Source organism: Rattus norvegicus, chromosome 14 (assembly GCF_021556685.1).
Source record: "Rattus norvegicus strain SHRSP/BbbUtx chromosome 14, alternate assembly SHRSP_T2T, whole genome shotgun sequence".
NCBI lineage: Eukaryota > Metazoa > Chordata > Mammalia > Rodentia > Muridae > Rattus > Rattus norvegicus.
Window position 1 is genome coordinate 48,668,992 of NC_141547.1, and position 12,342 is coordinate 48,681,333.

Here is a 12,342-nt window from a genome sequence, read left to right on the forward strand (position 1 = left end):
AATTTCTAGGCGAATTCAGTGAGTTCCCAATGGGACATGCTTGTATGAGTTTGCTTTTCAATATCGAGCAACATTTTAAGGAACGGAATCTAAGTATCATGGTGAATTGAATAGGTTCCCAATAGGATTCGCATGTAATAAGCTTGTTATTCAAGATAGAGCAACGTTTTAACGAACTGAAACACTGTTTCTTTGTGAATTCAGTTAGTTCCTAGTAGCCTGCTCTTGTAATATGTGTACTTTTAAAGATTTATAAAAATTTGGTCAGCCGAATCTGAGTAACATGGTGAATTCGGTTAGTTAACAATAGGCCGCAGTAGTAATAAGTGGACTGTTCGGGATATAGAAAAATTTTCACGAATGGAATCAAAATTTCTAGGCGAATTCAGTGAGTTCCCAATGGGACATGCTTGTATGAGTTTGCTTTTCAATATCGAGCAACATTTTAAGGAACGGAATATAAGTATCATGGTGAATTGAGTAGATTCCCAATAGGATTCGCATGTAATAAGCTTGTTATTCAAGATAGAGCAACGTTTAAACGAACTGAAACACTGTTTCTTTGTGAATTCAGTTAGTTCCTAGTAGCCTGCTCTTGTAATATGTGTACTTTTAAAGATTTATAAAAATTTTGTCAGCCGAATCTGAGTAACATGGTGAATTCGGTTAGTTCCCAATAGGCCGCAGTAGTAATAAGTGGACTGTTCGGGATATAGAAAAATTTTCACGATTGGAATCAAAATTTCTAGGCGAATTCAGTGAGTTCCCAATGGGACATGCTTGTATGAGTTTGCTTTTCAATATCGAGCAACATTTTAAGGAACGGAATCCAAGTATCATGGCGAATTGAGTAGGTTCCCAATAGGATTCGCATGTAATAAGCTTGTTATTCAAGATAGAGCAACGTTTTAACGAACTGAAACACTGTTTCTTTGTGAATTCAGTTAGTTCCTACTAGCCTGCTCTTGTAATATGTGTACTTTTCAAGATTTATAAAAATTTTGTCAGCCGAATCTGAGTAACATGGTGAATTCGGTTAGTTCCCAATAGGCCGCAGTAGTAATAAGTGGACTGTTCGGGATGTAGAAAAATTTTCATGAATGGAACCAAAATTTCTAGGCGAATTCAGTGAGTTCCCAATGGGACATGCTTGTATGAGTTTGCTTTTCAATATCGAGCAATATTTTAAGGAACGGAATCCAAGTATCATTGCGAATTGAGTAGGTTCCCAATAGGATTCGCATGTAATAAGCTTGTTATTCAAGATAGAGCAACGTTTTAACGAACTGAAACACTGTTTCTTTGTGAATTCAGTTAGTTCCTAGTAGCCTGCTCTTGTAATATGTGTACTTTTCAAGATTTATACAAATTTGGTGAGCCGAATCTGAGTAACATGGTGAATTCGGTTAATTCCCAATAGGCCGCAGTAGTAATAAGTGGACTGTTCGGGATATAGAAAAATTTTCACGAATGGAATCAAAATTTCTAGGCGAATTCAGTGAGTTCCCAATGGGACATGCTTGTATGAGTTTGCTTTTCAATATCGAGCAACATTTTAAGGAACGGAATCTAAGTATCATGGTGAATTGAATAGGTTCCCAATAGGATTCGCATGTAATAAGCTTGTTATTCAAGATAGAGCAACGTTTTAACGAACTGAAACACTGTTTATTTGTGAATTCAGTTAGTTCCTAGTAGCCTGCTCTTGTAATATGTGTACTTTTCAAGATTTATAAAAATTTGGTCAGCCGAATCTGAGTAACATGGTGAATTCGGTTAGTTCCCAATAGGCCGCAGTAGTAATAAGTGGACTGTTCGGGATATAGAAAAATTTTCACGAATGGAATCAAAATTTCTAGGCGAATTCAGTGAGTTCCCAATGGGACATGCTTGTATGAGTTTGCTTTTCAATATCGAGCAACATTTTAAGGAACGGAATCCAAGTATCATGGTGAATTGAGTAGATTCCCAATAGGATTCGCATGTAATAAGCTTGTTATTCAAGATAGAGCAACGTTTAAACGAACTGAAACACTGTTTCTTTGTGAATTCAGTTAGTTCCTACTAGCCTGCTCTTGTAATATGTGTACTTTTAAAGATTTATAAAAATTTGGTCAGCCGAATCTGAGTAACATGGTGAATTCGGTTAGTTCCCAATAGGCCGCAGTAGTAATAAGTGGACTGTTCGGGATATAGAAAAATTTTCACGATTGGAATCAAAATTTCTAGGCGAATTCAGTGAGTTCCCAATGGGACATGCTTGTATGAGTTTGCTTTTCAATATCGAGCAACATTTTAAGGAACGGAATCCAAGTATCATGGCGAATTGAGTAGGTTCCCAATAGGATTCGCATGTAATAAGCTTGTTATTCAAGATAGAGCAACGTTTTAACGAACTGAAACACTGTTTCTTTGTGAATTCAGTTAGTTCCTAGTAGCCTGCTCTTGTTATATGTGTACTTTTCAAGATTTATAAAAATTTTGTCGTCCTAATCTGAGTAACATGGTGAATTCGGTTAGTTCCCAATAGGCCGCAGTAGTAATAAGTGGACTGTTCGGGATGTAGAAAAATTTTCACGAATGGAATCAAAATTTCTAGGCGAATTCAGTGAGTTCCCAATGGGACATGCTTGTATGAGTTTGCTTTTCAATATCGAGCAATATTTTAAGGAACGGAATCCAAGTATCATTGCGAATTGAGTAGGTTCCCAATAGGATTCGCATGTAATAAGCTTGTTATTCAAGATAGAGCAACGTTTTAACGAACTGAAACACTGTTTCTTTGTGAATTCAGTTAGTTCCTAGTAGCCTGCTCTTGTAATATGTGTACTTTTCAAGATTTATACAAATTTGGTGAGCCGAATCTGAGTAACATGGTGAATTCGGTTAATTCCCAATAGGCCGCAGTAGTAATAAGTGGACTGTTCGGGATATAGAAAAATTTTCACGAATGGAATCAAAATTTCTAGGCGAATTCTGTGAGTTCCCAATGGGACATGCTTGTATGAGTTTGCTTTTCAATATCGAGCAACATTTTAAGGAACGGAATCTAAGTATCATGGTGAATTGAATAGGTTCCCAATAGGATTCGCATGTAATAAGCTTGTTATTCAAGATAGAGCAACGTTTTAACGAACTGAAACACTGTTTCTTTGTGAATTCAGTTAGTTCCTAGTAGCCTGCTCTTGTAATATGTGTACTTTTAAAGATTTATAAAAATTTGGTCAGCCGAATCTGAGTAACATGGTGAATTCGGTTAGTTCCCAATAGGCCGCAGTAGTAATAAGTGGACTGTTCGGGATGTAGAAAAATTTTCAAGAAAGAATCAAAATTTCTAGGCGTATTCAGTGAGTTCCCAATGGGTCATGCTTGTATGAGTTTGCATTTCAATATCGAGCAACATTTTAGGGAACGGAATCCAAGTATCATTGCGAATTGAGTAGGTTCCCAATAGGATTCGCATGTAATAAGCTTGTTATTCAAGATAGAGCAACGTTTAAACGAACTGAAACACTGTTTCTTTGTGAATTCAGTTAGTTCCTAGTAGCCTGCTCTTGTAATCTGTGTACTTTTAAAGATTTATAAAAATTTGGTCAGCCGAATCTGAGTAACATGGTGAATTCGGTTAGTTCCCAATAGGCCGCAGTAGGAATAAGTGGACTGTTCGGGATATAGAAAAATTTTCACGATTGGAATCAAAATTTCTAGGCGAATTCAGTGAGTTCCCAATGGGACATGCTTGTATGAGTTTGCTTTTCAATATCTAGCAACATTTTAAGGAACGGAATCCAAGTATCATGGCGAATTGAGTAGGTTCCCAATAGGATTCGCATGTAATAAGCTTGTTATTCAAGATAGAGCAACGTTTTAACGAACTGAAACACTGTTTCTTTGTGAATTCAGTTAGTTCCTACTAGCCTGCTCTTGTAATATGTGTACTTTTCAAGATTTATAAAAATTTTGTCAGCCGAATCTGAGTAACATGGTGAATTCGGTTAGTTCCCAATAGGCCGCAGTAGTAATAAGTGGACTGTTCGGGATGTAGAAAAATTTTCATGAATGGAACCAAAATTTCTAGGCGAATTCAGTGAGTTCCCAATGGGACATGCTTGTATGAGTTTGCTTTTCAATATCGAGCAATATTTTAAGGAACGGAATCCAAGTATCATTGCGAATTGAGTAGGTTCCCAATAGGATTCGCATGTAATAAGCTTGTTATACAAGATAGAGCAACGTTTTAACGAACTGAAACACTGTTTCTTTGTGAATTCAGTTAGTTCCTAGTAGCCTGCTCTTGTAATCTGTGTACTTTTAAAGATTTATAAAAATTTTGTCAGCCGAATCTGAGTAACATGGTGAATTCGGTTAGTTCCCAATAGGCCGCAGTAGTAATAAGTGGACTGTTCGGGATATAGAAAAATTTTCACGAATGGAATCAAAATTTCTAGGCGAATTCAGTGAGTTCCCAATGGGACATGCTTGTATGAGTTTGCTTTTCAATATCGAGCAACATTTTAAGGAACGGAATCCAAGTATCATGGTGAATTGAGTAGATTCCCAATAGGATTCGCATGTAATAAGCTTGTTATTCAAGATAGAGCAACGTTTAAACGAACTGAAACACTGTTTCTTGTGAATTCAGTTAGTTCCTAGTAGCCTGCTCTTGTAATCTGTGTACTTTTAAAGATTTATAAAAATTTGGTCAGCCGAATCTGAGTAACATGGTGAATTCGGTTAGTTCCCAATAGGCCGCAGTAGTAATAAGTGGACTGTTCGGGATATAGAAAAATTTTCACGATTGGAATCAAAATTTCTAGGCGAATTCAGTGAGTTCCCAATTGGACATGCTTGTATGAGTTTGCTTTTCAATATCGAGCAACATTTTAAGGAACGGAATCCAAGTATCATGGCGAATTGAGTAGGTTCCCAATAGGATTCGCATGTAATAAGCTTGTTATTCAAGATAGAGCAACGTTTTAACGAACTGAAACACTGTTTCTTTGTGAATTCAGTTAGTTCCTAGTAGCCTGCTCTTGTAATATGTGTACTTTTCAAGATTTATAAAAATTTTGTCAGCCGAATCTGAGTAACATGGTGAATTCGGTTAGTTCCCAATAGGCCGCAGTAGTAATAAGTGGACTGTTCGGGATGTAGAAAAATTTTCACGAATGGAATCAAAATTTCTAGGCGAATTCAGTGAGTTCCCAATGGGACATGCTTGTATGAGTTTGCTTTTCAATATCGAGCAATATTTTAAGGAACGGAATCCAAGTATCATTGCGAATTGAGTTGGTTCCCAATAGGATTCGCATGTAATAAGCTTGTTATTCAAGATAGAGCAACGTTTAAACGAACTGAAACACTGTTTCTTGTGAATTCAGTTAGTTCCTAGTAGCCTGCTCTTGTAATCTGTGTACTTTTAAAGATTTATAAAAATTTGGTCAGCCGAATCTGAGTAACATGGTGAATTCGGTTAGTTCCCAATAGGCCGCAGTAGTAATAAGTGGACTGTTCGGGATATAGAAAAATTTTCACGATTGGAATCAAAATTTCTAGGCGAATTCAGTGAGTTCCCAATTGGACATGCTTGTATGAGTTTGCTTTTCAATATCGAGCAACATTTTAAGGAACGGAATCCAAGTATCATGGCGAATTGAGTAGGTTCCCAATAGGATTCGCATGTAATAAGCTTGTTATTCAAGATAGAGCAACGTTTTAACGAACTGAAACACTGTTTCTTTGTGAATTCAGTTAGTTCCTAGTAGCCTGCTCTTGTAATATGTGTACTTTTCAAGATTTATAAAAATTTTGTCAGCCGAATCTGAGTAACATGGTGAATTCGGTTAGTTCCCAATAGGCCGCAGTAGTAATAAGTGGACTGTTCGGGATGTAGAAAAATTTTCACGAATGGAATCAAAATTTCTAGGCGAATTCAGTGAGTTCCCAATGGGACATGCTTGTATGAGTTTGCTTTTCAATATCGAGCAATATTTTAAGGAACGGAATCCAAGTATCATTGCGAATTGAGTAGGTTCCCAATAGGATTCGCATGTAATAAGCTTGTTATTCAAGATAGAGCAACGTTTTAACGAACTGAAACACTGTTTCTTTGTGAATTCAGTTATTTCCTAGTAGCCTGCTCTTGTAATATGTGTACTTTTCAAGATTTATACAAATTTGGTGAGCCGAATCTGAGTAACATGGTGAATTCGGTTAATTCCCAATAGGCCGCAGTAGTAATAAGTGGACTGTTCGGGATATAGAAAAATTTTCACGAATGGAATCAAAATTTCTAGGCGAATTCAGTGAGTTCCCAATGGGACATGCTTGTATGAGTTTGCTTTTCAATATCGAGCAACATTTTAAGGAACGGAATCTAAGTATCATGGTGAATTGAATAGGTTCCCAATAGGATTCGCATGTAATAAGCTTGTTATTCAAGATAGAGCAACGTTTTAACGAACTGAAACACTGTTTCTTTGTTAATTCAGTTAGTTCCTAGTAGCCTGCTCTTGTAATATGTGTACTTTTAAAGATTTATAAAAATTTGGTCAGCCGAATCTGAGTAACATGGTGAATTCGGTTAGTTCCCAATAGGCCGCAGTAGTAATAAGTGGACTGTTCGGGATGTAGAAAAATTTTCACGAATGGAATCAAAATTTCTAGGCGAATTCAGTGAGTTCCCAATGGGACATGCTTGTATGAGTTTGCTTTTCAATATCGAGCAACATTTTAGGGAACGGAATCCAAGTATCATTGCGAATTGAGTAGGTTCCCAATAGGATTCGCATGTAATAAGCTTGTTATTCAAGATAGAGCAACGTTTTAACGAACTGAAACACTGTTTCTTTGTGAATTCATTTAGTTCCTAGTAGCCTGCTCTTGTAATATGTGTACTTTTAAAGATTTATAAAAATTTGGTCAGCCGAATCTGAGTAACATGGTGAATTCGGATAGTTCCCAATAGGCCGCAGTAGTAAGTAATAAGTGGACTGTTCGGGATATAGAAAAATTTTCACGAATGGAATCAAAATTTCTAGGCGAATTCAGTGAGTTCCCAAGGGGACATGCTTGTATGAGTTTGCTTTTCAATATCGAGCAACATTTTAAGGAACGGAATCCAAGTATCATGGTGAATTGAGTAGATTCCCAATAGGATTCGCATGTAATAAGCTTGTTATTCAAGATAGAGCAACGTTTAAACGAACTGAAACACTGTTTCTTTGTGAATTCAGTTAGTTCCTAGTAGCCTGCTCTTGTAATATGTGTACTTTTAAAGATTTATAAAAATTTTGTCAGCCGAATCTGAGTAACATGGTGAATTCGGTTAGTTCCCAATAGGCCGCAGTAGTAATAAGTGGACTGTTCGGGATATAGAAAAATTTTCACGAATGGAATCAAAATTTCTAGGCGAATTCAGTGAGTTCCCAATGGGACATGCTTGTATGAGTTTGCTTTTCAATATCGAGCAACATTTTAAGGAACGGAATCCAAGTATCATGGCGAATTGAGTAGGTTCCCAATAGGATTCGCATGTAATAAGCTTGTTATTCAAGATAGAGCAACGTTTTAACGAACTGAAACACTGTTTCTTTGTGAATTCATTTAGTTCCTAGTAGCCTGCTCTTGTAATATGTGTACTTTTCAAGATTTATAAAAATTTGGTCAGCCGAATCTGAGTAACATGGTGAATTCGGTTAGTTCCCAATAGGCCGCAGTAGTAATAAGTGGACTGTTCGGGATGTAGAAAAATTTTCACGAATGGAATCAAAATTTCTAGGCGAATTCAGTGAGTTCCCAATGGGACATGCTTGTATGAGTTTGCTTTTCAATATCGAGCAATATTTTAAGGAACGGAATCCAAGTATCATTGCGAATTGAGTAGGTTCCCAATAGGATTCGCATGTAATAAGCTTGTTATTCAAGATAGAGCAACGTTTTAACGAACTGAAACACTGTTTCTTTGTGAATTCAGTTAGTTCCTAGTAGCCTGCTCTTGTAATATGTGTACTTTTCAAGATTTATACAAATTTGGTGAGCCGAATCTGAGTAACATGGTGAATTCGGTTAATTCCCAATAGGCCGCAGTAGTAATAAGTGGACTGTTCGGGATATAGAAAAATTTTCACGAATGGAATCAAAATTTCTAGGCGAATTCAGTGAGTTCCCAAGGGGACATGCTTGTATGAGTTTGCTTTTCAATATCGAGCAACATTTTAAGGAACGGAATCTAAGTATCATGGTGAATTGAGTAGGTTCCCAATAGGATTCGCATGTAATAAGCTTGTTATTCAAGATAGAGCAACGTTTTAACGAACTGAAACACTGTTTCTTTGTGAATTCAGTTAGTTCCTAGTAGCCTGCTCTTGTAATATGTGTACTTTTAAAGATTTATAAAAATTTGGTCAGCCGAATCTGAGTAACATGGTGAATTCGGTTAGTTCCCAATAGGCCGCAGTAGTAATAAGTGGACTGTTCGGGATATAGAAAAATTTTCACGAATGGAATCAAAATTTCTAGGCGAATTCAGTGAGTTCCCAATGGGACATGCTTGTATGAGTTTGCTTTTCAATATCGAGCAACATTTTAAGGAACGGAATCCAAGTATCATGGCGAATTGAGTAGGTTCCCAATAGGATTCGCATGTAATAAGCTTGTTATTCAAGATAGAGCAACGTTATAACGAACTGAAACACTGTTTCTTTGTGAATTCAGTTAGTTCCTAGTAGCCTGCTCTTGTAATATGTGTACTTTTCAAGATTTATAAAAATTTTGTCAGCCGAATCTGAGTAACATGGTGAATTCGGTTAGTTCCCAATAGGCCGCAGTAGTAATAAGTGGACTGTTCGGGATGTAGAAAAATTTTCACGAATGGAATCAAAATTTCTAGGCGAATTCAGTGAGTTCCCAATGGGACATGCTTGTATGAGTTTGCTTTTCAATATCGAGCAATATTTTAAGGAACGGAATCCAAGTATCATTGCGAATTGAGTAGGTTCCCATAGGATTCGCATGTAATAAGCTTGTTATTCAAGATAGAGCAACGTTTTAACGAACTGAAACACTGTTTCTTTGTGTTTTCAGTTAGTTCCTAGTAGCCTGCTCTTGTAATATGTGTACTTTTCAAGATTTATACAAATTTGGTGAGCCGAATCTGAGTAACATGGTGAATTCGGTTAATTCCCAATAGGCCGCAGTAGTAATAAGTGGACTGTTCGGGATATAGAAAAATTTTCACGAATGGAATCAAAATTTCTAGGCGAATTCAGTGAGTTCCCAATGGGACATGCTTGTATGAGTTTGCTTTTCAATATCGAGCAACATTTTAAGGAACGGAATCTAAGTATCATGGTGAATTGAATAGGTTCCCAATAGGATTCGCATGTAATAAGCTTGTTATTCAAGATAGAGCAACGTTTTAACGAACTGAAACACTGTTTCTTTGTGAATTCAGTTAGGTCCTAGTAGCCTGCTCTTGTAATATGTGTACTTTTAAAGATTTATAAAAATTTGGTCAGCCGAATCTGAGTAACATGGTGAATTCGGTTAGTTCCCAATAGGCCGCAGTAGTAATAAGTGGACTGTTCGGGATGTAGAAAAATTTTCAAGAAAGAATCAAAATTTCTAGGCGTATTCAGTGAGTTCCCAATGGGTCATGCTTGTATGAGTTTGCTTTTCAATATCGAGCAACATTTTAGGGAACGGAATCCAAGTATCATTGCGAATTGAGTAGGTTCCCAATAGCATTCGCATGTAATAAGCTTGTTATTCAAGATAGAGCAACGTTATAACGAACTGAAACACTGTTTCTTTGTGAATTCAGTTAGTTCCTAGTAGCCTGCTCTTGTAATATGTGTACTTTTCAAGATTTATAAAAATTTTGTCAGCCGAATCTGAGTAACATGGTGAATTCGGTTAGTTCCCAATAGGCCGCAGTAGTAATAAGTGGACTGTTCGGGATGTAGAAAAATTTTCACGAATGGAATCAAAATTTCTAGGCGAATTCAGTGAGTTCCCAATGGGACATGCTTGTATGAGTTTGCTTTTCAATATCGAGCAATATTTTAAGGAACGGAATCCAAGTATCATTGCGAATTGAGTAGGTTCCCATAGGATTCGCATGTAATAAGCTTGTTATTCAAGATAGAGCAACGTTTTAACGAACTGAAACACTGTTTCTTTGTGTTTTCAGTTAGTTCCTAGTAGCCTGCTCTTGTAATATGTGTACTTTTCAAGATTTATACAAATTTGGTGAGCCGAATCTGAGTAACATGGTGAATTCGGTTAATTCCCAATAGGCCGCAGTAGTAATAAGTGGACTGTTCGGGATATAGAAAAATTTTCACGAATGGAATCAAAATTTCTAGGCGAATTCAGTGAGTTCCCAATGGGACATGCTTGTATGAGTTTGCTTTTCAATATCGAGCAACATTTTAAGGAACGGAATCTAAGTATCATGGTGAATTGAATAGGTTCCCAATAGGATTCGCATGTAATAAGCTTGTTATTCAAGATAGAGCAACGTTTTAACGAACTGAAACACTGTTTCTTTGTGAATTCAGTTAGGTCCTAGTAGCCTGCTCTTGTAATATGTGTACTTTTAAAGATTTATAAAAATTTGGTCAGCCGAATCTGAGTAACATGGTGAATTCGGTTAGTTCCCAATAGGCCGCAGTAGTAATAAGTGGACTGTTCGGGATGTAGAAAAATTTTCAAGAAAGAATCAAAATTTCTAGGCGTATTCAGTGAGTTCCCAATGGGTCATGCTTGTATGAGTTTGCTTTTCAATATCGAGCAACATTTTAGGGAACGGAATCCAAGTATCATTGCGAATTGAGTAGGTTCCCAATAGGATTCGCATGTAATAAGCTTGTTATTCAAGATAGAGCAACGTTTTAACGAACTGAAACACTGTTTCTTTGTGAATTCATTCAGTTCCTAGTAGCCTGCTCTTGTAATATGTGTACTTTTAAAGATTTATAAAAATTTGGTCAGCTGAATCTGAGTAACATGGTGAATTCGGATAGTTCCCAATAGGCCGCAGTAGTAATAAGTGGACTGTTCGGGATATAGAAAAATTTTCACGAATGGAATCAAAATTTCTAGGCGAATTCAGTGAGTTCCCAAGGGGACATGCTTGTATGAGTTTGCTTTTCAATATCGAGCAACATTTTAAGGAACGGAATCCAAGTATCATGGTGAATTGAGTAGATTCCCAATAGGATTCGCATGTAATAAGCTTGTTATTCAAGATAGAGCAACGTTTTAACGAACTGAAACACTGTTTCTTTGTGAATTCAGTTAGTTCCTAGTAGCCTGCTCTTGTAATCTGTGTACTTTTAAAGATTTATAAAAATTTGGTCAGCCGAATCTGAGTAACATGGTGAATTCGGTTAGTTCCCAATAGGCCGCAGTAGTAATAAGTGGACTGTTCGGGATATAGAAAAATTTTCACGAATGGAATCAAAATTTCTAGGCGAATTCAGTGAGTTCCCAATGGGACATGCTTGTATGAGTTTGCTTTTCAATATCGAGCAACATTTTAAGGAACGGAATCCAAGTATCATGGCGAATTGAGTAGGTTCCCAATAGGATTCGCATGTAATAAGCTTGTTATTCAAGATAGAGCAACGTTTTAACGAACTGAAACACTGTTTCTTTGTGAATTCATTTAGTTCCTAGTAGCCTGCTCTTGTAATATGTGTACTTTTCAAGATTTATAAAAATTTTGTCAGCCGAATCTGAGTAACATGGTGAATTCGGTTAGTTCCCAATAGGCCGCAGTAGTAATAAGTGGACTGTTCGGGATGTAGAAAAATTTTCACGAATGGAATCAAAATTTCTAGGCGAATTCAGTGAGTTCCCAATGGGACATGCTTGTATGAGTTTGCTTTTCAATATCGAGCAATATTTTAAGGAACGGAATCCAAGTATCATTGCGAATTGAGTAGGTTCCCAATAGGATTCGCATGTAATAAGCTTGTTATTCAAGATAGAGCAACGTTTTAACGAACTGAAACACTGTTTCTTTGTGAATTCAGTTAGTTCCTAGTAGCCTGCTCTTGTAATATGTGTACTTTTCAAGATTTATACAAATTTGGTGAGCCGAATCTGAGTAACATGGTGAATTCGGTTAATTCCCAATAGGCCGCAGTAGTAATAAGTGGACTGTTCGGGATATAGAAAAATTTTCACGAATGGAATCAAAATTTCTAGGCGAATTCAGTGAGTTCCCAAGGGGACATGCTTGTATGAGTTTGCTTTTCAATATCGAGCAACATTTTAAGGAACGGAATCCAAGTATCATGGTGAATTGAGTAGATTCCCAATAGGATTCGCATG